Genomic DNA, 27,899 nt, shown 5'->3' with positions numbered 1-27,899 from the left:
TTGTTTTTTCCAGTGAACAGGGTGTAACGCTGCAAGCACACACCATATGAAGCACTTGGCGTCACTGTTCTGAATGTTCAGGACAGCCTTTTTATCCTCAATAGCAGATGGTAAGGGGACGTAGCTGGAGGCGGAGAGAGGCACAAACTTGGAAAGTTTGACGCGCAGTTCGTGAGGCTCACCACACAGCGAACCCCCCGAGCCCTTGGCTTGATGTTCTTCTTGCTTTGCCACCAGCTCCTCGACAAACTTGTTGTAGATGTCCTCGAGGTTGTCGACATCCGCCAGATGCAGCGTCTTCGCCTTGGTGTTGTGGCAGAAGCTGTAAATTTCACCAGACGGCTTCTTGTACCAGCAACATAGCGATGCGTAGAATTTAGTGGAGTGCGTTGCAAGCGCATCGCCGAGGACGGAAATAATTTGCGCTTGCACGTTCTCCAAAAAGCTACGCACGTCGCATGAGCCCTCCGAAATAAAAGGAAAGTCCTCTAACAAACGCTGGAAAGCAGACTGGTCTGCTTTTATCGCAGGCTTGACGCGTTTGGCGGGTGGTGCATTGATGGAGGCTGCTTCTGCCTTCCTCTTGGTTGAGCTGGTCGACGGTTGAGCCCCAGATGTACTTTTGCTTAAACAAGTAAGCTTATGTTTTTTGGCATACGCAATTGTGATGTGTTTATTGCATCCAGAACATAATTCGGTGGCAGCCAAATGCTTGCCTGGCGCGCAGGTGCGACAATGTCTTGCAAAATGTTCGCTTGATATAGTTTTTTCGCACACAGGGCAACTTTTCATGGAGCGCATTTTTTCGGGGTATGTTTATTTATATATGGGTGGTGTTGCCTTCCTCAAATATATGCTTTAATCAACTCTATAAAAAAAATTAAAAAAAATATATAAGAAAAATATGATTGTAGATAGAAAAAACACAATAAATATTGTATGCATGTGTAATTCTATTTAGCTTATTTTTGCTAGACACGAATTTTCTTCAGATTTTATTGCCCATTAGTATATTTTTCGACTATTCTAGTAGAGGCGTGAAACTATGAAAATGTTTTTGTTTATATATATTCTATTGTTTTGGCTGATATAATAGCAAATATATATAGCTATTTTGAAATTCTAAAACTTTCAGGTATACTTAATTTTACATGCAAACATACATCATAAAAAATTACACAATCGTATTTTTTTCCATACACACATTTTTTTTTATTTTTGGAAAACAAAGTTATTTTCGATCTCTATTTTTTAAATCAAACAATAAACATTATTTGTGTTTATAGTATTTGTCGGGCAATAGCAGATAAAACAAGAATGGGTTTTCTACGACCTATAGTTTACGAGTTACAAAACAACTTAGAAATTACATCTTGAAATTTAAATTTAAAATAACTCGAAAACAGTAAGCACTAATCATTATGTTTCCAATAGGTTGTAGAGTACATTCAATTTTTTATCAAATGTCATTAAAATTTTCGAAATAGGGTAAAAACTAAGCCAGCAAATCAAGTTTCTCAAAAAAATAAAAAAATTGTCTATATTTTCGAAACTTGAGGGGGTGGAATCGATTTTATTTGCTAGTTGAATAGTTTTCGTCAAATCCTATCCAACAAACCTAAAATCATCATCCTAGTTCAATTAGGAGCCGAGAAAATCAATGTCTTGGAAAACGTCTTAAGATAATTGTCTTAAGAAAATTTTCTTGACAGACCGGAAGTAACATCTTGAGATACCGGAAGTCGACTTTCTTAAAGATTAAGATATTTGTCTTAAGACGTTTTCCAAGACATTGATTTTCTCGACTCCTATGGGGGCTAGAACCATGTAACTTTGGTTTATGTATATACCAGTACTTGCCCGACCCCGTGGCCGAGTGGTTAGCACATCGCGCTACAACACCAAGGGTTCCCCGGGTTCAAATCCCGGTCAGGTGTGGTTGTTTGTGAATATTCATTTTCATCAATTTCATCACTCATCCCCATCTTCGCAAATTAGCCAAGAGGCACAAAATGCGAAGTTAAAATAAACTAAATCAATCAATCAATCAATCATTAAGTTCGTGTTGTAATCATGAAATTAAATTTTAATTAATTTTTTCCTATCCATCTCTCAAATCTATATAGCCTGTTCATATTTGGCATGTCGACCATTTTGTTTACGTAGCAAAAAAAATCTCAAGCCATTTTTGCGAATGCTCGTTGTAGCCATAAGTATATTTGGATATAATTGTCGGATTTTATTTAACATTAGGTTTAAAAATCAATAAGCCTGCATAAAAAAAAAAACTAAATATTTTAAATAAATTAGATTCGAATAACTATGTACTTCCATTAGTCTTTGCAATAGTGTAGTGGTAGCATTGTAATCAAAAATTTGATACCCGCACAAGTGGTTCTTGAAACTGTAGGTCCAGTCCCGATTAACCTTACGTGCATAAAATAGACTTAAAACATCAAATCTATCAGTACTTCCACTAGCCTCTACAATGGCACTGCAATAGTTTTGTAATTGAAAGTTTGATATCCGTATAAATGGTTTTTGAAACTGTAGGTCCAGTCCCGATTAACCTTACGTGCATAAAATAGACTTAAAACATTAAATCTATCAGTACTTCCACTAGCCTCTGCAATAGTACTGTAATAGTTTTGTAATTGAAAGTTCGATATCCGTATAAGTGGTTTTTGAAACTGTAGGTCCAGTCCCGATTAGCCTTACGTGCATAAAATAGACTTAAAACATCAAATCTATCAGTACTTCCACTAGCCTCTGCAATAGCACTGCAATAGTTTTGCAATTAAAAGTTTGATATCCGTGCAAGTGGTTCTTAAAACTGTAGGCCCAGTCCCGATTAGCCTTACGTGCATAAAGTGGATTTAAAACATCAAATCAATCAGTACTTCTACTAGCCTCTGCAATGGCACAGCAATAGCATTGTAATCAAAAGTTCGATACCCGCACAAATGGTTCTTGAAACTGTAGGCCCAGTCCCGATTAGCCTTACTGTGCATAAAATAGACTTAAAAATAACAAATCCATTATAGCTAGTCAAGCGACTTGTGTGCGTATAACTTATGCTAATATAGTACTCACCTGACAGACCAAACTAATTCGGTTTCTATTACACTTGATATTACACTTGGTATAGCGTACACTTTTATGCAACTACCCAGTAGCAATACTCGACTGCAACTGATGTGCGCGAGGTTTCTAATAGAAACTTATACCTGCCGACAGCTAAACTTTCAAGGTTGGTTCGAGCTATGCGTGAACGCCCTTTCCTAGAAAAAATATCGTTGACGCCCAGCTGTATTTTGCCGGAAACAAGTAGAACTTGTTTCGTGCAGAATTTATGACAGCTGTGTGAGTGATTGCTTCCTGTGGTCACCCAGTAGATTTGAATCTTGTGTGCCCTTTAGTGCAATCCAGGAAAAAAATATCGTTGAGTTCATCGCACAGCCTGGGTGCGACTGCAGGAAGCTGTCAATCACATAGCCGTCGCAAAAGCTGAGAATTTGCACAGTTTTCGGCAGTAACAAATAATCTTGATTTTTGTCGAGTAATAATACCATCAACTCGATGGACAACTTCCTGCAGTCACACCCAGGTGATTGACAGCTTCCTGTTGTATGATTGATGGTTTCCTATAGTTACCCGCCCAAGTTTCCACACAACACAGTTGAGTTGACCACAGATTTTCAGATTATCCTCTCAGTCACCCCCAACAGTCGATGAAAATTGTAGATAGGCTGTGATTGATGGCTTCCCGCAGTCACCCACCCAAAGTTTTTACATGGTTGAGTTGACTACAGATTTTCAGCTTGCCCTTCAGTCACTTCAGTAGATGAAAATACAAAAATAAAAAGAAGTACGCACGTGTGTGTGTGGCGCATCGTTGCCGCGAGAGAGGTTTGCAAAAATCACGATATACATTGGCGCTCGGGACTTGGAAATAATGCATATTCGCTCACCACTGTTGCCAGCTTAGTCTCACTCTTTATCTTACAGCAACATTGGCATCTCTATTTTTTAGTTATAGGTGGGTTGCCAATGCACTCTAGTTAATAATGCTACATATTATACACACACACACGCACACACATACTGTGCTACCATCCATCCATCCCTCTCTCTTTTACGGCAGTATATATTTATTACCGGCTCTCTTGCCCAGTGTATGTTACACCAGTATATAAATTAGCTAAATCCTTACCAAATAAAAAAAAAGCTGTAGGTAAATATTAGCAACACTATCGGTTGTTTAACTTTTCCCTCTCTCTCTTCTCTCTTTTTTTTTGTAAAAAGCTATGGCAAAAATACCAGTAGGTTGGCAAATTGCTTTATGCACTGTAAAACCTCAAGCAGTATTGCCAGCTCCTTGCTTTAGGTTAGGTTAGACCCAAAAACAAAAACCTTGGTGACTTTTCAAGTAAAATGTTGGCAATACTCCAAGACAAGCCTCAAGCAGTATTGCCAGCTCCTTGCTTTAGGTTAGGTTAGACCAAATAAAAAACCATAGTGACTTTTCAAGTAAGATGTTGGCAATACTCCAAAACAAGCCTCAAGCAGTATTGCCAGCTCCTTGTTTGAGGTTAGGTTAGACCCAAAAACAAACCTTGGTGATTTTTTAAGTGAGGAGTTGGCCACACTGCGAGAAAAGCCTCAAGCAGTGTTGCCAGCTCCTTGCTTGAGGTTAGGTTAGACCCAAAAACAACCTTGGTGATTTTTTTAAGTGAGGAGTTAGCAACACTGCGAGCGCCACCGAGCGCCATTTTCGGTTGGTGAACCCGTGCCACTGTACTACTTTACATCTTCACCTTTTGGCGGAAGCACCACATAACTGAATTCTTGCATCAAACTTCGTAGATATATCGGTCCTTTTTGCAATCTGCGTAGATCTGGCGGATTTTGAGGTGGAAATTCCTCTGTCCATAATTGTATCCATAATGATGTAATGGAATCTTCAATGTCATATAGCGTATAGGATCTTGCCAGGAATAGGGATTTGCATTTGATCTCAATATTTGTGAGCTCCAATCCTCCTTTTAGTTTCATTTGCCATAGATTGGATAGTGGTATTCGAAAAAAATGTCCATACCACATAAACCAACCAATTGCTGAATTCATTATTCTGAGGTATTTTTGATTGATTGGGATCACTTGGGCCGTATAGTTTAATTTACTAAACATATATGTTTGCAAAAACCACACTCGTTGTATCATGTTCAACTGTCTGCTTCGCATTTTATAACATTGTATGCGAATGTCTCTCGCTATCTTTTGCCAATTGGATTCTAACATTTGTTCCTCGTCCTTGTGAAAAATTATTCCTAATATTTTAATTTCTTGTACATATCGGATCCCTATATCTGGATATTTTTGATCCCATGTGCCAAAGGGTAACGCCTTTGATTTTTCCATATTTATTTTGGCCCCACTAGCACGGCAGTATATATGTATCGCTGCCATCATTTTTTGCATTTGCTCGTTTGTGGTGATACAAGCGGATAGATCATCTGCGAAAGCAAACACTTGGTTTTCCTTAAAGGCGTGTATCGCGTCGGGAGTAGTTTTCCTGGTATATTGCAGCAAAGGATCCAGGGTTAAAGCAAACAAGAGCATACTTAGTGGACATCCTTGCCGAAATGATCTTGTTATATTTATTGGGGACGACAGGAATCCATTGACCATTATCCGAGATGTTGCCTGTTGATAGAAACCTTTCAAAATATTAATAAATTTGTCACTGAATCTATATGCCTTTAGCACCTCAAACAGGTAGTCATGCGACACTAAATCAAACGCTTTTTTTAAATCAAAAGCAAGCACACATGCGTCAAGTTTCTGCACTAAATAATAGGATATCAGATCGTGAATCCCTCCAACTGCACTGAATATGTTATGCTTTTTGCCAATGCATGTTTGTTTCTCGCTGAGTATCCGTGGTAAAATTGACTTTAACCTATTTGCTAAGATCTTTGCCATTATTTTATAGTCACAATTTAGTAATGTTATTGGTCTGTAGTCGTCTACTTGTTTTGCGTGTGGTTTTTTCGGTATCAATATGATGATGCCTTCATTTTGTAAAACTTTTCCATTTTTAAAGGCATCTTGTATGATTTTGACACGCCTCGTGTAAACACTGGTAATAAAAGTTGATCAATCCGTTTCTGTCTTTTGCATTTTCTTTTCCATACCAGCAGAAAAAAGTTTTTAATTTTGGTTTTACATATCGAACCCACCAGTCATTATGATTACTGAAATGCTTTTGTTGTTCACACCATTCGGCCCATTTTTGTGCAAATATTTCATTGATATGTGGAAGCTCTAATAACTGTATATTTAGCTTCCAATATGAAGGACCCCTGACTAGTTTTGTTTCTTCCAGGTTAATTGCAATTTTTACTGCCATATGATCAGTAAAGGGCGCTGGCAATGCGTCTATGGATGTTATATTTTTTATTTGATCTTTATTTGTATATAACCTATCGATTCTCGATCCAGATTTATTATTAAAATATGTAAATATTATATCCTGTCTCTTCTGTAACCAAATATCTTTCAAATGCAATTCTTCAATTAATGTTGCAAGGGCTGGACTCTTTTGATAAGCTCCTAAACAATCGCTGGGATTTAATACCTGATTAAAATCACCCCCAAGTATTATTTTAGATTCATTTAACGGTAGCAAATATAAAATGTCCTGATTATAAAATTGTTCACGTGACTGTCTATTTTGATTGCCTGATGGGGCATAAATATTCACAAAAGTATAGTTGGTACTTTGAAAGCTAATGCCTCTCCCATCTACTAACTTTTTTACATTATTAATAGTTAGGCCGTTTCTAACAAGTGTTGCTGTCCCACGGCCATTGATACCAATATTAACTATGGCTTCGTAACCATATATTGATGGAAAGTCACACATACAAACTTCCTGCAAAAACAACATGTCTATGGAGTGTACCCGTACAAATTCTTCTAACATTTTACATTTTACAGGCGAAAAGATTCCATTAATATTAATAGTACATATTCTAGTGGTATATACCATTAATAAATGAATAATGTAGCACACAGATAATAGTACTTTCCGATCGTCCCTCATAACTTTGAAAAAAAAAATATACAAATAACAAATGAAATATCAAATTAAATTTTCCTTTTTAGGGTTTACTTCTTCTGTTCATTACTCTATTCATACCTCCTACCTCTCTCACTGATCTCCTCTTCGCTACTGTGTTCTCGCTACCTTTCGAAGTATTCTTCGTCCGTTTTTTTGCACCCATCTGCTGAGATTTTTTCCACTTTGACACTGAAGTGACACTTTCGTCACTTTCTTCTTCTGTATTCAATTCACTTTCCAGCTCACAGTCTTTCGATGGTCCCTTGTCCTCCTCTTTTGGGATGTTGTCCTTTGCAGCTCGGATGGGAGGAAGATCAAGTGAGTTCCCTTCGTCCTGCATCTGGTCGTCCTGCATTTCTTCACTTCCTTTTTCCTCTTGTTTGTCTAGGTGGGAAGTTCCCGGTTGTTTTGTGTCCATCGGTAAGATTTTCTGGTTGTGTTCTTCCTTTGTGGTCTCCGTATTTACCGGTGGGAACATTTCCACCGGGCGGGCGTCACTTGGCCCATTCTTTATCCCCTTTTCTTGCATTTGTTATTTTATCACCTTTTGTAGACCTTCCGACTTGTTTTGATTATTATCTGGTTGGAACTGATTTTTCACGTTCGAGGAACTCCCCTTTTCCATTATTATATCACTATAATTTCTCTCTCGGTTTTTATTCACACGAAGCGTTGTTATCTGTCGACTATCACATTGCCAGCTATCGTGTCCTTCTTTTCCACACGCCCTGCACGTTCTCGGCTGTCCGTCGTATATCACATGACACTGATGAGATTTTACTGTAATGAACGACGGAATCGTTTTTTTTAGTTCCATTTTCACTATTCTCACCCCGTTGTAAACTTGATATTTAAAGTTTTCTGACCACGTTTCTTTGTCTATACATTCCACCTTCCCAAATTCCGTCATTTTTTCTTTCACACAGTCATCATCTAATTCTAGTGGTAAGTTAAACACTCTTACCGCTTTTCTTTCCCTCCCAGCATCACTCAAATGCACTTTAACAGTTTCACCATTATCGTAACAAAAGTTTGTTTCCGGACCACATTTCTCTAATATTCGCGTCATTATTGCTTCTCTGATACATTTTACGAAAACACATCGAAAATATGTAGGTATTTGTATTCCCAAGATCTCATCTACGTGTAGTTGAAATTGTCCATGTATAAAGTCATGAATTTCTCTCGCCGACGGCCTCGGTGCCCCGAACGGAAAACGTATCTGGATGGTATTTTGTCTAATAATATTCATCTTTTTACTATTCTAAAGTACTTTTCCAATTCTACTTACTCGCCAGCTAACTGCACCAAACGCCACAAGCAACACACACACGGCACTCCCGCTCGTTGTTTCCTGAAGGCAACTTTTCACTGACCTTCACGGAGCAACTAGTTTCCGCGTCCGCTCTCTCTGAAGGCTTCCACGGAACTCTGAACGACTGAGCTACCGCGGCTTCACATGAAATATATGTCAATTATTAAATAATTAATTATTATTATTATAATCCTCTGTTCAAAATTTGTAATATGTATATGTATGTAATTTTTTGTATTTGTGTAACTTTTGTATTTGTATAACTTTTTGTATTCATATTTATATAATGTTTTGTGTAATAATTACTATGTGTTTGCATCATGTATTATATATTTATGTAAACTATACTGTATATAGCCTATTGTAATTGGAGCATTCGCTCTGTTATAGGTGATTGGTTAATAAATAAATAAATAATAAATAAATAAATTAATTTGGTACATTTATAAACTAGCAAATTAATTCCTTTAACAACTCGTTCAAAATGTTGAGAAATTAAACAATAGGTGAAATGTTTCTAATAATTAAATAAATTTTATTTAATTATCGCTTTCTATAAATAATGGTCAATAAAATTTCATACTTTTATTGTGGTATGTTTCTATAACGGTGTAAATCTCTTAATGGTCTCTCGAAAGGAAATATTTCCTTATCAGAGCTATAGCTAGAGATTTCACAGCCCAGGACGAGAATAGATTTTCACACACCCCTGCCTAGATGAGGCTCGCATACTTAAGACAATGAAGAAATTTTATGTACATAATCATTTCCGTTGAATACGATGAAAATAAAACTTAGCATTCAAGAAAAGTGGCTAATAAAAGGACAGTCGGTTATGCATCCTACCTCATCTTCATTCAAGCAGCGTTTGGTATTGTTCACATCTGCAAATTCGATTGCAAATTAAAGATCTGATATACGTAACTAGGTGGAGTGGCTAAAAATAAGAAACTTTGAGAACACATTGTTTTCCTTTCCTATTAAATTAACATGTAAGTGCAATGTTTTATTTCCGGCGAGAGGAGGTGAGAAATGGATGAGAAATAGCAGGTCGCTCTAATTACTGTGTTCCAAGGGCCTAGGGTGACTATAATGACAACTCCCTTTGTTGCTACGGCTCCGTTCCTCACTGGTCCATTTTAATATAATTATAAAATCTTATTTATGACCAGTGGCGGCGATTTGGTTCCAAAAATAGGGGGCAAGGTGCCAAAACTGGGAGAGGGGACAAGGACAGTTTATCAGTTCAGTTTATCTTCGTAGAGAAAGTTTAGCATAGTGCGGGAGCAAAAGTGGCAAAAAGTGGGGTGGCAACTGCATCCCTCGCCCCCCCCCCTAATAGCCGCCACTGTTTATGACTATAGAAGTGCATTTTAACCGCATTTACCAGCTGTAAAGAAAGACAGAGAGAGAGAGCAAGAGATGTATGCAACATTCACACACACAGACATTATTCTCTGTTCTTCCTTCTTTGTATGTGTTTCTGATATTATTCTTAGTAAAGTATGTATGAAGTCAAAACTAATTGCTTATTTTTATTGTTATAACACAAACTAGTCCCCTCGGAAAATTTTGTTGGGGGGGGGGGCGGGGTAAATTTTAATAGAACAGGATCATTGGTGGGAAGGTGTGAGATCCTCCCTCCGCTATGGGAATTCGTACCCTGGATGTGACCACCAACACTAAGGTACATGTAGTATTGCAGCTGGATGTACAATTGTAGAGTTGCAATATTATGGACCAAAGTAACGGGAAAAAATCAACTCAGTGATAGCCCCCCCCCCCCCCTCTCTGCAATTGCTTACAGAGAAACTCTGTCACCTGGGGTACACATCGGTGCTTATTTCTTACATTCCATTCTGAAATTGAATAATACAATATTATTCACAAATTAACAATGCTTTCAATTTTCTTATACCACCACCATTGAACAGCCATGAATAGATTTGATTTGTAATAAAGATAATCTATGATTACAAAGTAATATATTAATAAGTTAAATGACTTGTATTAGGAATGATTCTTATAATGAAGAACATATCTGAATGTGAATTAACAAAAAAAAAAAAAAGGAAATTTTCTCAAGTCTGCAGTTCGAAAAAATCAAGACAGGAATTAAAAATAGTGGAATGTCCCGACCAAATTGGGATGTTTGGTAAGTTTGCATAAATGGTTATAAAACTAAAATTTCTAAATATACTACAGCGCAGACTTCTGGGGTCTACCTCCTTCCAGAAACAACCCAACCATTTATGCAAGAAGAAAATCGAAATTATTGCAAAATGTGAAAAACCGGCCGTGTTTTTTTTGTAGTTTTTTATAGGTTCGCATTTTAATATTTCATGGCTCGAGGGGGGCCATGGCTCCCTCCCCCCTTGGGTACGGGCCTGCCAGGAGTCGATTTTCACTTCCAGAACTGTTTACAAAAACCAGACCACCAGCCGCAACTGTCGTGGACTTATTCCATATTAGAAGCATTCCATCTCTGTAGTTCAGAGTGTAATTTACATCACGTATATTTTTAAAGCAGATTCAAACTAACTACACATAATTTATTAATTTCCAGTGTATGAGCAATTCATTCTGTAACCACATAGAGGTGACACAAATAAAGAATAAAGTATGGGAGTGTTAATAGCAATAAATTTTCAGCAGAACGAAGCGGTACAGTTACATAGGAAGTACAGCGCCTTGAATAACGTAGTGTGGAAAACGACGCAAGAAACTGGTTCCCGAAACGATGAAAATATAGATGGCAGTGCGATCGGAACAGGTGCTAATGTTGTTATGAAAGTAATGCGGCTTAGTTACTTTTTGGAATATATTGTGTAGATTTGTTTGTCTAGAAAGGCGGTAAGTGAATTGATGGAAACAGTTATATTTGTGGAGTGATTTGCAGTCACGAAATGATATTAATTTGGAAAGAAAAGTAAAATAAAATTAATAAATAAATGGCATGCGTAACACAAGAAAAAACATCGCAATGTGATTCCGGACGTCAGGTGTTGGATTGTGTACTAGAGTTTTATTTTTCTATGTTATTAGAATATAAATAGTATCCTGAGAGATATTTCATAGCGAGGTGACAAACCACAAGTGTCGCTTGGAAGCGAGTAGTCTAATCATAATCAATGCAGCCTTTCGAACCGTAGGGACAGAAGTTCTGATTGCACCGTTTCCTCAAGGAGATTTTACACCAAAGCGACACGCGACAAACGATACGAGGATATCACACCAAAGCGACACTGGTCCTTCGGTCCAAGGCAACTTTCATACCGAAGCGACACATGTTGCTTGGAAACGAGCCAATCAAGAGCAATATTTCACATCGTAGCGGCATGACGGGAAGCACAGGCCAGCGTTCGGTTGGTGAAATCTTCAAGCGATAAGTGTCGCGTGCCGCTTGTCGCTTTGGTGCGCAATCTCCCTAAAGCAAGACACTCATTGCATCGCGCATGCGCGAACAACAAACCACGGCAACATGTTTCAAGCTATTGAGGAAATGGCCCAGTTTGAGCGACGCACAAGCGACAAAGCGACAAAGCGACACGTGTGGCTTATCGTGTCGCCTAGATCTGTTGTTGTAATGTGCGGTTTATCGTTTCGGCTATCTGTTGTTCGCACAATTAGCAGCGAACGCTTGCTAATAGACTGAAAACACCATGTCGCTTGTCACTTAGTTGGGAACTCCCCCTGTAGCGCGTCGCATAGGTCTCAGCACCCTTCCTTTAAGGAGCTTTCCGACCGAAGTAACAAGTAGGACTAGAATACACCATATGAACGTGTCGTTTGCTGTTTGGACCCTCATGTGCAATGAATGCTATTTTACAGTCTGGAAGTGTGTGTCACTAGTGTGACAGTGTGAACATTCCGTGTCGCTTGTCCCATTGATTTGAAAGTTTCCTTACACTCATGTCGATGACACTAAAAAGTTTTGTGGGGTTCCCCTTGTCGTTTCATGCAATCATCATTATCATCATCGCCGCGATTAGTTTAAAGCGGAAGAAAGGAGACAGTAAATATAAAAAATACAAATTCTTCAGTGTGTATATCTTTAAAAGAAATGATGATGATGATGATGATAATTAACCTAATTCCTACACAAAAAATTTAGTTTTTCTCCCGTATTATTAACGAAAGTATGATGATAACAGGACGTGGTCGACTGTCTAGAGAATGTTCGTTAATATATTCGCGATCACTGTACCAAATATCATAGCAATTATTCATAGAAATGCTTCATGTAAAAGAATCAGACGTTGCAGCGAAAACTCCATTCAGTTCCATTATAAGCAGACGAAAACCAAGCAGCTAGACCAACACCAGCGCCTCTAGCGGTATCATTTTCGAGTGAAACCAGCCAGAGATGCCAGAACAGTGCCGTTTTCCACACTACGTTATTCAAGGCGCTGTAATAGGAAGTAATGCACTAGCCACCCTCCCTCTCCAAGTTGTTACTTGGAAATTTCATCGGTTTGAAAGACACTTAAATTTTTCTTTAAGAATATAATATTGGTCAATAACGGCGTTAAGATTCATCTACACTAAATTTCTAAGGGAATGTATTACGGAGGCAACTGCCTCCCTTGCCCCCCCTCCGAACATGCTTATGCCATACGCCTTTGTAAGTTTGCGCCACAGGTTATTAACATCATTCGACAAAACATCTCCGTACACCTGGTTTGGTAGGATGTATTTAAAAATTACTCGATAGATGGCAGGTCACTTCAAACATACATTTATTGCGGTATTTCATTGTAAATATTGTACATTCATAATATATTGTTAATTTTTTTGTGTAAATATATTTTACAAAGAGATTTAAATGTTTTTCTTCATGTGCAGTAAAACTCGAGCTCCAATGTACAATGTACTTCAACTTCCTGTAACAAGAGTGTGGAAATATGTGTATAAGTAGTAGATAATACTCGTCCCCATGTTTCATTCAAATATCAATGCTTTTCTTTTTGTAGGAGCACTACATGTGTGTGTTGTGTCTGTGTTCTGATACATAAATTTAAATATATTAAAACCTTACACATAACGTCCTTTCTTTCTAGAATTGTTCCATTTTTCAACTTCAGTAGTGAAGAGTTCTTTCTGGGGCTCGTCAAGTATCTGAGCGACGTTCGCTGAGCAAGATTTTCGCTCGTTGAGCAGACAGATCATTTACTTGACGCTGCTTGCTCATTGATCAAAATATCAGTGCCTTTGAATAATCTGCGATGAATGTGGCTGCGTCGAGTTTTCATTTTAATACAATTACAAAAACTGGAATATTACATCACCTTCCGGTACTTGAACTTCCTCTCTAATTACGCTATATCGTAAGCCGTTCATCATAAATATTTCCTCATTGGAAATATTTATGCTCGCGGCTCGCCACCCCGCCATCCTCATGCAGTTTTCTTCTTCTTCCCTTTGCCTCACGCGATCGAAACACAAAAACGCTATAGTCTGTGGCTCAATCCTGTGACGAGCAAGGTTCAAGTTCGCTCAGCGATCAAGTGATGAGCGCTCGCGGAGCAACGCCTATTTGGCCGTCAAGTAGCTGAGCGATCACGTTGCTCGCTGAGCGCTCGATACTTGACGCGCCCCTGGTCGTTCATTTGTGTCAGTGAACTCATTTGCGCTTGCTAACTAGAAGAGATGTCACTCTCGAAACACATGCCTGAATCTGAATGTGTGTGTGTGTGGGGGGGGGGCCGAGGGGATGTGTGCGTCTGCGTGTGCGTGTGTGTGTGTGTGTGTGTTGTGTGTGTGTGTGTGTGTTTCGTAGATTAAATTTAAAAAATGAAATATGTGTATGTCTGTACCCAGTGTTCAAATTGAAAAAAAGCTGAGGGAAAAATTTCACAGCTTCCCTATTCAAATATTGAGATTTGTACCTGATAGAAAGCAACTACGTTGGGCAGAAATTCCTCTAAGGGAGGGATCTCAAGAATCCAGTATCTAAAACATACGGACTGATTTATATAAATTTTTCGGGTTGAAGGTAAATAACAGAAATTTTCCAATTAGTGTACAATATACACTGATCTCGTCTCAGTGGACGAGAGTTAATATCAGAATTATTTTTCTTAGAGAAAGGCAAATTAATCAGGGAATATTTTCTCATTAAATATATATTTTAATTTGCAAACCAACAACAGTATTAATCTTAATGTAAAATTTAGTTCAGAAACTGACAATTTATTTGTTGATATTAATGTAATATTTACCTGAAGTTGAAAGAAATGATTGCGTCAAATTCTTAGCAATGGCAAAATATGATCTAGAATATATGAGGAAAAATTCTTTACCTGGTCAGGAGTTAAATTAAAAACTTCTCCCCACATTTTAATTCGAACACTGGATGTACTTTTATTTTCGTCAAAAAAATGCAACGGTGATACAAGAAATTAATGAATGGACAGTAACAAAAGACACGCCTGCCTGTCCAGGCGAGGACATTTCGCGTAGTGGTAATGTCGTCACCATATAATTAAGAGGTCCTTGGATCGATATCTAGTGGACGCACATAGTGGTTCGGATCAAACTTTAAACTGTACGTCCAGTCCCGATTGGCCTATCTGTGCATGAAGAGGACTTGAAACATAAACTCACGGACTCCAACTTAGAACATTTTGGAACAAAATCGAAATTCTGGAGCTAACGTGCTCAGCCACTGAGGCGGCTAAAATTCAATAGGTTTTCATTTTGGCTATTTTACCTTTTTTCCTATCTCCTAGGTTAATTTTTAGGACAAGTCGATGTGGATGGATGAATGATGGACGGATGGAAAAGTGTGATGGGAGCATACGACAAACAGAATGAGTCACCAATGGCTGGTGGAGGTTTGAACATGTGATCTCTGATTTCGTAGCCCTTTACGCTTACCACTCCGCCACGAACACTGGAATAAATTAAATAAGTAATGCTATGGTTTAGGATGGATGTCGTGGAGAGTGAAATCCAAGCTAATAACATGTACACTAATACATTGTTGGCATTGCTAGCAGATGTTAACAGTCTACCGATACCTCACAGAACGAAGAAATAATTTTTACCTATGTTTGCATTGTTCTAAAAAAAATATAGCACTGACGAACGAAGGAACAAAACTAATCTCCATTGTCTAGAGCAGGGTTTACCAAACTTTTTCGTTTCAAGGTGCCCTTAGTGTTTCAAGATTTTTCCAAAGCGCCCAAGTCAGAATGTACTTGCTTTGATTGACTGAATTGATGTTTTAAGGCTAATCGGGACTGGACATACAGTTTAAAGTGGGATCCGAACCACTATGTGACTCCACTGGGTAACGAACCAATGACCCCTTGATTACAAGGTAGCGACTCTAACATTACGCCACCAAGGAGGCCCTATCTAACACTTGTAACGCTCTGTTAGTGTGCTTACGTTGCTTGCCTTAAGTTAAAAAATAAACATATATTTAAAATTCAGAAACTTTTTTTATGTAAAAAGTAGTAAACAAGAACATGTATTTGGAACAATCATATCAATGACTGAATTTCAGCGAAAAAATTGGAACATCACGCAGCAGGCCCGTAAGCCTACCAGGGCGCCGCGCACACTTTGGGAACCACTGGTCTAGAGATTACAATTTCTGTAAAACTGAGTCCTAGGTTTGAATCCTGAAGGAGATATTATTTTCTTTCATTATTACAATAACTTGTCGTCGTAATCAAAAATAGTTTAAAGTCCATTTTATGGTCAAATCCATTAATTTAAATTGGACTCCGACCCATAGTGTAATGCGGCTCCATCGGGACTTGAACCTGGCACTCTTTGGTGGTTGTAAGCCACACCTGGCGCCCGCCGTGGTAAACGTGTCGTTATAATAAATATGCAATATAAAGCAAAAATGTGAATTTATTCTTGAGAATGTTAATAAACAACAACAAAAACCAGAATATTTGAGTCGCTAATATATTCTGCATATTACATATCATAATTGTGATGGCCATTTGTGAGTTTTCCTTTATTAATTGACATTCATAATCGTCAACATTGCGATTAACTAAAAGTAACAGAAAAGCGGTACAAAATTGGAAAAATAAAATATATATAGAATAAACATAAATGGCAATTAATGAAGGAAAACTCACAAATCAACTGAAAAGAAAGGTAATAACAAGTTGATATTTACTACCTATATTTTGGGCTTTTTGAAGTTGTCAAATTTTGTCATTTTTGGCGCCAATTTACCTGTCTATTTAGCATGATTTGTGGCTATTATAAACGCGCTCCCTACTGATAATACGAACTGAGACAGAAATAAACAAAGTGTGAAAATACCTACTTCAGTGTCTTCATGACACTTGTACAAACAACCAACGTCGTTTTGCGAGAATGCATGGTGCAAGTTTAGAGGTGCACAATTTTCGAAATTGCCGCAAGAAAAGTGGCACGCGTCCTATTTTTTTTTATTACATCTCGAGGCATTGGTGTATACATGCGGGAGCTGATGGGGCTACAACTCTCCTGAAACTTTGAGAAAAGCAAAATTTTGAAATGAAAACTGTAAGGAACTCGGGGAAAAAAACAAATTGTTAAGTGCAACCCCCACACAGCCCCTAAAATGACCCTAGATACCATTTCTCTCTTTGAACAACTTTTAAAAGGAAGCTCAAAAGTGGTAATTACGAAATTATTGTCTCTTCCCCTCCCCTCCGAAAGAAAATCCTGCGTACGTTTGTGTCTGGAGGAGAGTTACAATTCACTCGCGCTGGAATACTGCTAGAATTTAAATTTGAAAATAATTTCAATGTTAAAGGCATCATCATTATTACTATTATTAACAATGATTTTATAACGTCCTATTATTGCTATCATTACGTCCTTGCCTAAATTCGCAGCCAGAAATAAGATTGATTGAGTTATTGTTTTAAGTCCACTTTATGCACAGTAAGGCTAATCGGGACTGGACCTAGAGTTTAAAGTGCGATCCGAACCACTATGTGCCTCCACCGGTTATCGAACCCGGGACCTCTTAATTACAAGGCAACTACGCTACCACTGCGCCAACGGGGAGGCCCAGAAATACGAATAAAACGCGATCTTCTATCTTCAGCAAAGCAACATCTTGACAAGGCGGCCCTAAGAACAGCACAAAGCTTCAATGGAGACAATATAACAAGCTTGTTCAACAAATGTAGGCGCGAAGGTTGCGGACAACCAAAGGCGGCAAGGCGTCCCAAATACTCTCTGAACTGCCTGTCATAAAATATTCCTCCGAGAGGACAGTCGTCACTGTATGACCCCTTTGTGTCGAACCTGACCAATTGCAGGGAGCGTCTTTCTTGCTTTAAGGGATCAAGGGAAAGTTGGAGAAGATAAAGGGTAGGAAATGACAATCGAATGGTAGAGAAGACTTATCCCTGGGTTGAGGTATAGTACCCCTGCTGTTTGAGTGCACAGTTTCAGTAAGGCCATACGCAAATATGGTTAAATTTTCCCTTCCCCAGTAAACCTTTGTTCATTCTGCTAGATTTTGCTTCTATCCAGGGTGCCAAGTACCAGAACGGTCGAATGACCTCGGTGCCCTCGAGCAAGCAATAACTTTAGTGAGGAGGTAGGAGGGCTTGGGGGAGGAAGCAGGGGCAGATGCAAGAGGACGAAGAAAATGTAGCAGTTTACTTACACGATGACTAGTGAAATAAATTTGTTATAGCCTGCTTGCAAGTATGACAATTTCTTTTGTCACCAGTCTTTTTTGTAGTCTATGTGAGTGTATTTTAGAAATTCGTAAATACTCATAACAACTTTCTGTAACCAGTTATGCTTTTTGGCATTTCTTGGCTTTTCGATTCTAGACGGCGAGGGTAGGAAAACAATACAGAGTTGTGGAATTTTTGACACTAAGATGACTTTTACTTGACCAGCGATAGGAAGAACGTCCAAGTTGCCGACCGAGGGGGAGTTCTTTCGCAACATGTGTGAGGACTGCTCTGTTTTTTTCTTCGCCCCCAAACCCCCCAAGTGGACAACAAGGCTGGAAGAAGGACCACCGTCCAACATTTTTTCTAAGCTAACGAACTTCGAGGCGGTTAATTTTTGAAGTTTCACGTTTTCCTTAAATACCCCTGGAACCCAGAGGACCGACACAGTTTAGCGCCATAACCAGACCGAACACCATCTCCGCGTCACTTTGCGCGAGATATGGAACTTTGCTTTGTTTTAACTTTTCGACCGCGTCGTGTTAATTTTCGTGAGTTTGTGATCACAGTGACAGTGCCAGGAATTGAGGCCGTGTTAATTACTTGTTTCACGTGCTCCAGTTGTGTTTTTCCCTTTTTTGTAAGAAGGGACAGTGAATTAACATGGGCGGCTGAAAACTACGAGAGGGACGGGCCCTCGGGTTTCCGATTACTGCTGCCATGAAGCCAAGAGAAGAAGCCACGACGCCTGCTTAACTATGCGACGCCTTAAGTCAAGAGAACCGCACCACGACGCTTGCATAACGGCTTCTGAGATGAAAGCCACGCCGCAACGACAGCTCGCATTGCCAACCCAGGTGAGAGACGACAGTACGACAACAGTGAGACGGATGCTACGCCGAGAAAAGGAGAAGAGATAGAGAGAAAGAGGGAGATGAAACGACGTCAGCCCTTAGACGACCCGACGCCCTGCGTATTACGGAACGGCCATTCAAGCCACGATCAGATGCAACGCCCCGAGCAGACAGATGGAAGCGAGGTGCTTTTTCCGCCCATCTTCGTCGCTGCGATGGAAAAGGAAGAAAATTAATGTTACGTCGAAGTACGCCGAAGAGACAGTTTTCGCCCGCCAGGAGGGCAGACTGGCATAGCCACAGTGCCACGAGTGTCGTCGGGACGCCGCAACGAGAACCGTCGACGTCAGCGAGGACCACGCCGGCATTGAGTCGGTATAGTATTCGCCAGTTATCTCTTTATGTGTGAGAGTGAACATTTGTTCACCTACGTCACCACTGTTCGTCATAAAACAAAGCGAGATGAAATCGAACAATGTTGCCTGCAATTACTAATTATTTTGGCCAATCCAATTAAAAGTTCTATAAATCTTCAAAATTAAGAACCTATTACGCTCACCCTTCGAAATTCTATAAATGTAAAATACCTACGATTTGTTATTGTTTCTTTTATCCTCGCGCCGAGTATTTATATGATTAATTATAGGTTTGTTTTAACTTTTACCGTGCTCTTTGATATATATAGGTATTAGAAAACTAGGTACTAAATAGCATAGCCGACTTAATCATTTTTAATATATCCTACTTTATATTACAGTCGTTATTATTATCAGCAATCGTCTACTTGTAATCAAGTTAATTTTCTCTTGTCATTCATATAGCGTATGCTTATTCTTTTTGCATAGTAGTGCCTCAACAAGTGTAATGTCGATTATTATTTACTTTTGGAAACTAAGACGCCCCCTAGCTAATCGCGTCTCGTATGTGACAGAGCGCTGGCCGCGCGTATTTAAATTGAAAGCAAGCGTAAGGGGCTAATATAAATCTCAAATGTTCGAAGGTACAGGGAGATAAACCAAAGAGGCGATTAGATATTTTATCATGTAATGGTCACTTGTGTTCACCCCTGCAGCATGAGTGTGTGAGTGCATGATTGAATGAGAGTGAGGGGGATATGTAATGTGTTATATTATCATTGTTGTGTTTATTTTTACCGAATACACGTATATATTCGTTATCCTACAGGTGTTCTTGATTCATTTATATATAGGTTTTGATGTATATCCTCGTATGGTCGATATTTTTGGTTTTAGTCCTGAGTTTGAAGCTGTATAGCTTGTCTCCATTGATCAGATGGGTTATAGTTTTCTATTATTACAACAATTGTTATTATTATTATTATTGCTATCAATGAATAACAACACCACTTTATGCACGACGTGGCTTACCGCTGGAGGTGTAAATAACCGACCCGGTGACACGAACCTGGAATTAAACCGTCAACTGGTGGTAGGATTCGTGTTTCCTTAACCGGAGACGCGAACCAAGGACCGACGACCGTCCAATCGGGCGACCGCGGAACCCTGAACCAACGGACCAGCGGTAGAGTTGTTTGGCACCTCGAACTGAAGACTTCGGTCTCCCGGACGAATTGTCAAACCCGTTACAATTTGGCATCCCGAACAGGCACCGGTCTTCTTTTTCGCCTTCGTCGGGAGTGTCACGGTAGTAGTTTTACAAGTGCATAATATTTTTCAGTAAGCGTATTTTGCTATGTTTATTGATATCCAGATTTAGTATTCGGTGTTTATGTTATCTCGGCGCGAATTTGATTAACGTAAATGGCAATTATGTAGGCGAACATCGGCAAGGGCGATATTTCAAGGAAGTATGTTATACAGATTTAGTGGCAATTTTTTGTGTGTGCGTCGTTTTCATTTTTACTAGGCTTCTACAAGGTAGCAGGAAAGGACCCGTCGTGCTCTCTCTGTATTTTTGATACGTAATTGTTTGTATTTTTTTTCTGTAGTGCGTTATATGTTTTTGAAGTGTAGACTTATTTTCTGACGACCTCAGGACATAGTGAGTGTTTTTAAATATCTAATGAAATTGAGAAGTGAGAAAATTATTTATGGAAAGATGAGCGAAGCACGGAATTGTATAGTTTGGGGGATTGAAATCCCATTAGGTGAAATGGACCCGTTGAACGAAGCTCAGCCGCGTTGTAGTACTTGTGTTATTTCGTCAGGAACGCCAGGACACGGGGGCTTAGTTGTAAATATGGAATCCAGGCCGGCTTCTGAAGACCTGAATCAGCTGACCGCTTCCCCCCGGAAGAAGTCGTTCCTGTCGAAGAAACAGATGATGCATTGAAGAATGGCGCCGGCACCAACGACAGGATGTACGAGATGATAAGACAGCTGATCCGGGCGGAGCACGCGGAGACACAAAAGCGAATCGAACAACTTGAGACCCGATTCCAGGAAGTGGTGCGTGTTTCAGCGGAACAAATAACCGAACGTATTTCCACGCGCTTGCAAGACAATGAGGTAAAACTCAAAGCAGAAGTCGCTCGCTTGGATTCCCGTGTTCACGACCAGGGCCAGCAGGTGGCAACGCTGTCGCGACGGACAGACCAGACGGACCAGGAACTGGCACTTTGGAGACAATCTTCGGCCCAGCTTGAGGAGACCTGTCACCAGAACTCGTAATGTTTGAGAGAGTTCGTGAAGAGAACAATAGGCGAGATTGAGGACCATTAGCAAAGGGTACAAGCCGTGGAAAAAATAATGGACACTTTGGACCTTTCTCACCCTCAGCGACGAGAAACGCCCACGGCTACGAGGACAAATCCAGGTACTTCGGCCACCAGCAATAATGAGGACCCTTCGCCTGAACTGACAAGTGTCAATGAGCCAGCGGTAAATGAGAGTTTCCCCGGTTTACCCACTCGACCAGCGACCACCAGCTGCGAAGGTCATTATTCGGCACCCACAATTGCGAGGCGAGCTTTTTTCGCTCTTGAATATAAAACCCATTTCAAAAGATTCAACGGGGCTGATCGGTTTTACCGTTTGCATTTTTAGAACGGTTTGAAATTACCTCAGAGGAGCTGTCCTTAGGGAATAATGAAAAGATCCTGGTCTTGCGAGGCTTGATGGAAGATCGGGCGAGAAATTGGTTTGAAACGTATGTATGGCATATCATTTCTTATGAAGCTTTCCGGGAGATGTTCCTAACACACTTTCAGCGGCCGATCCAAGTAGAACGGATGTTAATGAGACTGCGCAACGAACGTTACAGCCGAAACGCGGGAGTCACGTATGCGCAATATTTCTGGGAAAAAATAATGAATTCAAGGCACTGCAGCCTCAAATGACGGCTCCAGAAATAATCGCGGCACTGATATATAATTTTCCTCAAGATGTCCGGCGTCACCTTAATGGCAGTTGTGTGTTCGACCCCGACTCGATGTCGCTGACGCTGGAGAACCTATACCAATGCTCAGAAGAAGAAGAACGCGACAGGGCTGAGCGCTGGAATAAGCGTCCCAGAACAGAAGATGATCGTCACGGCTGGAACCGCCGCCAGCGCGTTCAGATGGTGCGGCGAGAACAGCACCACGCTCCACGCGCAGATGACCAGAACTTTCACCCTTCGCCACAGAGAGAACATCGACAGTTCCAGAGAGGTGGACGTCGAGGAGGAAATATGCGTCGATCGCCGCGCGGCACAGAACAGGGTAACCGCGACGATACTTTTCAACGAGGTCACATACGTGATGGTTATTACCGACCCCACGGTCGATCAAGGAGCCCGCAGTCGGACCGAGGGACAGAAGAGCGACCTTCGTGGATGAATGAACCAGGAAGGGATGGAAATCAAATGCAAACAAGAAATGACTCTCCAACACCTGGCGTCTCCGGACTTCAGCGTTCGGGAGACCTCTCTTAGAGACTTGAAGTTTATGTTAATGGACTAGTTATATTTTTATGTTTTACTCTTGTGTCATTATTGATTTTTTTATGTGCATTAAGTCCTTTGAGGTTTGTTTTATTGTGAATTTACTCAAAAAAGTATTTTTCATGTATAGATTCATATACAGGGTGTTTCAAAAAAGTGTTCATATACGGGGTGTTTAAAAAATATGTAACCTTCAAAAATCTCCCCAGCCGAGAGCGATTTTTAAGCCAACAATTTTTTTAAGTTAGGGGAGCGAGATATGACAATTACTTTTGTCATCAGTCTTTTTTGTAGTCTATGTGAGTGTATTTTAGAAATTCGTAAATACTCATAACAACTTTCTGTAGCCAGTTGTGCTTTTGTAAAACTCAAAGACTTAAATGCAAAATCGATAGTACAGGCAATGATCGAAGTTTTAAAATCATCAGGAGTGAAACCAGAAGTAGTGTGTGTTGGACAATCTTACTATGCAGCCAATGGCATGCGTTGTCACGTAGGTGGTGTAAAAAATATGTTTAGAGAATTGCATCCTCTTGCAATTTACGTGCATTGTTATGCACACCAGTTCAACCTAATAATGGTGCATGTTTGTTCATCTGAGAAGGCGAAAAAATTATTTGACTCTTTACAATCACTCCACAATTATTTTGGTTCAGTGTTGCCACATGGACGCCTTTAAGATGTTCAGAAAGCTCTAGACATTGAACCTTCGACCATACCTGGTGTCTCTGCAACACGCTGGGCATCACACAGCCGTGCTGTGGATGCTGTTGCTAAAAACTATAAGGTAATTTGCTTAGCTTTGCAGGAAGAGCACGGACAAGCATCTGCTGAAGGACTTCTGAAGAGCCTGAAGTCCATTTTGAACGTAACATTCTTGTTTGTATTCCAGAACACATTAGTAATTACAAGAGCATTAAACGACTTTCTGCAAGGAGGAGATGTAATTCTGGCAGATGCGCATGCATTTATTTCGTCTGTGCAGAAGACGCTCCAAGATTTAAGAAACGAAGAAACATCACGTGACATGTTTAATAGGATAATGAAATTTGCTGAAGATAATGAAGTTCAGATTCCTCAGCGAGGTACCAGGAAAGCGAGTTCTTCAGCCAACTCCCACCTTTCAATTGTTTTCATCACCTCAAGTATCCCGAAGAAAGTCGGAATGCATTTTGATGAAGTCTTTTTCGTCGAAGAGTGTTCTTTCCTGTACTGGACGATATAACAAATGAATTCAATAGACACTTCTCGGATGAAAGTAAATGTGTAGTTGCTGGAGTGCAAGCCTGCCATCCCCAATCTTCCAAGTTCTTAGATAGAGACACGCTTGAAGCCTTCGCACAGAAGTTTGATATCAAGTATAATCAACATGAGATTGACTTACTTCAAAACTATGTTCCTAATATGATACAAACAACCACACTAAACAGCATTTCTAACCTGCATTCAGCTTTACCGGAAACAATTTTTCCAATTACAGCAGAGCTCTTACAAGTAGCATTAACGTTACCAGTATCATCTTGTACGTGTGAATGATCTTTTAGCGTGCACAAGAGATTAAAATCTTACCTCAGAAACAAATCAAATCTAAAGAGAACATCTGCTTTGGCAACCATAAACATAGAACAAGAAATTTCAACGTCATTAAATGTTGATCGTGTCATAGACTCGTTTGCATTACAAACGAAGCGACGTCATTCTTTGATAGTTCCAAGAATGTAACTTCCGGTAATGGCCTCGGTCTCAAGATTAGCAATTGCTACGTAAGTAAGGTCACACACAAATGTGTCGACAGTCTACAGCTGCGACTCCTGTATATAGTTTATAACTGTGTTTACAAGCTTCGTTGTACTGATTTTTGCATGTCTCAGCAGAGAGGAATTTTCAAAAATATCTCTCCTCTGAAAGTGCTAAGCAGATTTCGTAAATTCTGAAAAATGAATGTGTAAGATTTCATCTGTAGGTTTGTTTGTTTGATTTGTTGTCTTCACTTTATGCACAGAAAGGATAATCGGGACTGGACCTACACTTTAAAGTGGGATCCGAACCACTGTGCTATTACCTCCACCGGATATCGAACTCGGGACCCCTTGATTACAAGGCGACGACCTTACCACTACACCATCGGCGAGGCCCTTTCACCTGTAGGTTTGGAAGAATCCTCATGATGGTTGCATTTGTAGCTGTGTTGAAAATAAATGTAGTAGTTTTGTCTTTCCGGAAACTAAATATCAAATATCTTGACAGACAATAATGCAATCCACAGGAGGATTCTCTAGATTAAATGGGAAAAATCCTGCACAGAATAATTTATCAGATGTCAAGAAATCAGCTTAGATTTTCCACATTGGATATAGTTTCGATAAAAAAAAGAGGTTGTCATTGAGACAGGCAGAAAGTAAAATACATTAAGAAAACTGTAAAGTAATAGTTTATTAGTAGTAATTACATAAATTGATTTGCTTCCTGAAAATTCTTTAACTCTAATTTTTATTTGACCTCCAGTATTCACATATATATTAACACTTCGTTAGTAGTTTTATGTACCAATGCACTATATATGTAGCAATATTATAATGTAATATAATGTACATATAAAACATTATATATATATATATATATATATATATATATATATATATATATATATATATATGTGTGTGTGTGTGTGTGTGTGTGTGTGTGTATGATGCACATACAGAGTTATTTAACTTTACTGTCTGGTAATATTTGCATAGGAACAAATTTCAGATTTGGCCCTCCCGAACTGATAAACCTAGCTACGTCCCTGGAGTCGGTACATCAGCCGTATACAGGGCATATAACGTTGGTGAGAGAGCTGATCCCTGTGTAACACCTGCTGCTATCGGATTTACCCGGGAATTCCGACCGTTGACCATAACAATAAAGCTCCGGTCCCGTAGAAAATCTGCAATTACTCGACAGTAGCTGATGGGAAATTGTAATTGATACAATTTATATTTAAGTCCTCGTTGCCAGACTCTGTCGAAGGCTTTCTGTACGTCTAAGAACATGCCGAGTACTCGTTGTTTTCTGGTGATGTGTACCGTTGCGTAGTCAATCACTAGGACCAATTGAAGGGTAAGGGGAAAAGGAAGGAATGTCACAAAAATGCTTTTTCGAGAAAACGGCGCTTTAATGTTGGAACATTCCTTGTTATTTCTCAGTTCGCCAATCCTTTTGCCGCTTTTTCCATGGATATTTCCACATCTCGGCACGTATGGAATACTCCATCAAATAGTACCCAGAACCACCAACAGAACAAGCACAGCACCCGAAAAAGCGCAAAAGTGGCAATTACATCTTTCTTCCCCTTACCCTTCACTTGATCTGTGGTGCTGTGGTTGCTGCGAAATCCGAATTGGTGGTTAGGTAATAGATTCCTGTCCTCAATAATTTGAGTGAGTCTGTATTTGAGCACTCTTTCGAACAACTTGCTCACATGTGACAAGACTAATAGGACGATAGTTATTATTATCCCTTGGATTTTTTTCTTGTTTGGCCAGCTTCCATTGAAATTGAAAATGTCGGAGTCGCAAAATGCTGGTGAAAAGCTTTGCCAAAAAGACCAGTCCTTTTCTCGTCAGATGTTTTAAGGCACACGCAGGCACTTTGTCAAGTCCCGCCGCCGACCTGTTCTTACGTGCTCTTGTTGCTCTATGGAATTCCCTCGGAGTAATCACAGGAACATCCAAAGTTAGTGGTAGTTGGAGAAGTTGCTCATATGTCTAGCCCACTTCATTTTCCGTTTGTTGATCGTGAAGGTCATCATTATTTTGGAAATGCTCTTGGAAGGAGTCTGCTAGGATTTCCGATCGTTGGGTTGCGTCTAAGACTGGACCCTGAGGTGTTTGGAGTACACTATTGGGGCCTTTATCTTTGTTATTAAGCGTTCGAGCAAGTTGTCAGAAGGACTTGTCCATTGGTTGAAGGTTGCCAATCGGCATAGTGTTGATACGCTCTAGTGCGTTACTACGTCAAGCCCAGCGACTCAGTTGTACTAGGATTAGTAGGACCGGTGAGGCTGGAGTAGCTTCTGGATCAGGTCGTGGTCGAGTACATTTTCTTCAATTATCTACTACTGTTGGAGGTAAGAAGTAATGGCTGACGAGATCGGCTGTGTGTAGTTTCGTGCGGAATTTCACCTCCACATTTCTCTGGCAAAACCTAACATTTGAATTTGTGCTATGGACTAAAATATAGCCAGAGTCCCACTGACTCAAGTGAGCAACACACTCTGTCAAATTGGAAGCGGGGTACCACAAAAAGAAGCTTTTTTACAATTACGAGACATCGCATTTTCCCGAGGAACAATCTTCTCAAGCGGTGACCACGATCTTCCGACTCAGTGTTGCTACATTCGGACGAGAATGACCTCCAAGAAGAAAACAGCAGCAGCCTGGACAAGAGATGCAGCCTCTTGGAGGCAACTCTCAGCAAGTTGGACTCCTGCAAGCAGCACCATCTTAGAATTCCTCCAACAAGATATAAAGGAGCTTAAAGACCAGATACTGGAGCGGCGTTCGGACATGGACAGCTTTCACAACAGAATGCTGTCTCAGGATGAAGCAATAGACGCCGCTGAGCAGTACAGTACAAGAAACTGCCTCCTCCTCCACGGCATCTCGGAAACGCCAGACGAAGATACGATGAAGGTTGTCATGGACACTTTGTTCACGAAACTTGGCATCAGTCTCGGTGCCTCCGATGTGGATCGCCTGCACAGGTTGGGCCCCAAACGTACTCGTAAGTCGGCCGAAGTTGTACAGCAGGGGCACAGTCCGATTATCGTGAAGTTTCTGAGGTATCAAACTCGGGAGCACGTGTGGAGAGCCAAAAGGAAACTCAAGGGAAGCGGCCTCCTGATAACAGAATCCCTGACGGCAACGAGGCAGCAACTTCTCCGCCGTGCCAAGGAGACGTTCTGGGTGAGGAGCTGCTGGACGTCCGATGGCCGGATCATCATCCAGGGCAGCAACGGCAGGACAAGCAACAACACAGCTCGCGAGTTCGAATCTCTCCTA

Source organism: Lepisma saccharinum, chromosome 2, assembly GCF_977018435.1.
Source record: "Lepisma saccharinum chromosome 2, izLepSacc3.1, whole genome shotgun sequence".
NCBI lineage: Eukaryota > Metazoa > Arthropoda > Insecta > Zygentoma > Lepismatidae > Lepisma > Lepisma saccharinum.
Note: the sequence above shows the minus strand (reverse complement) of the source record.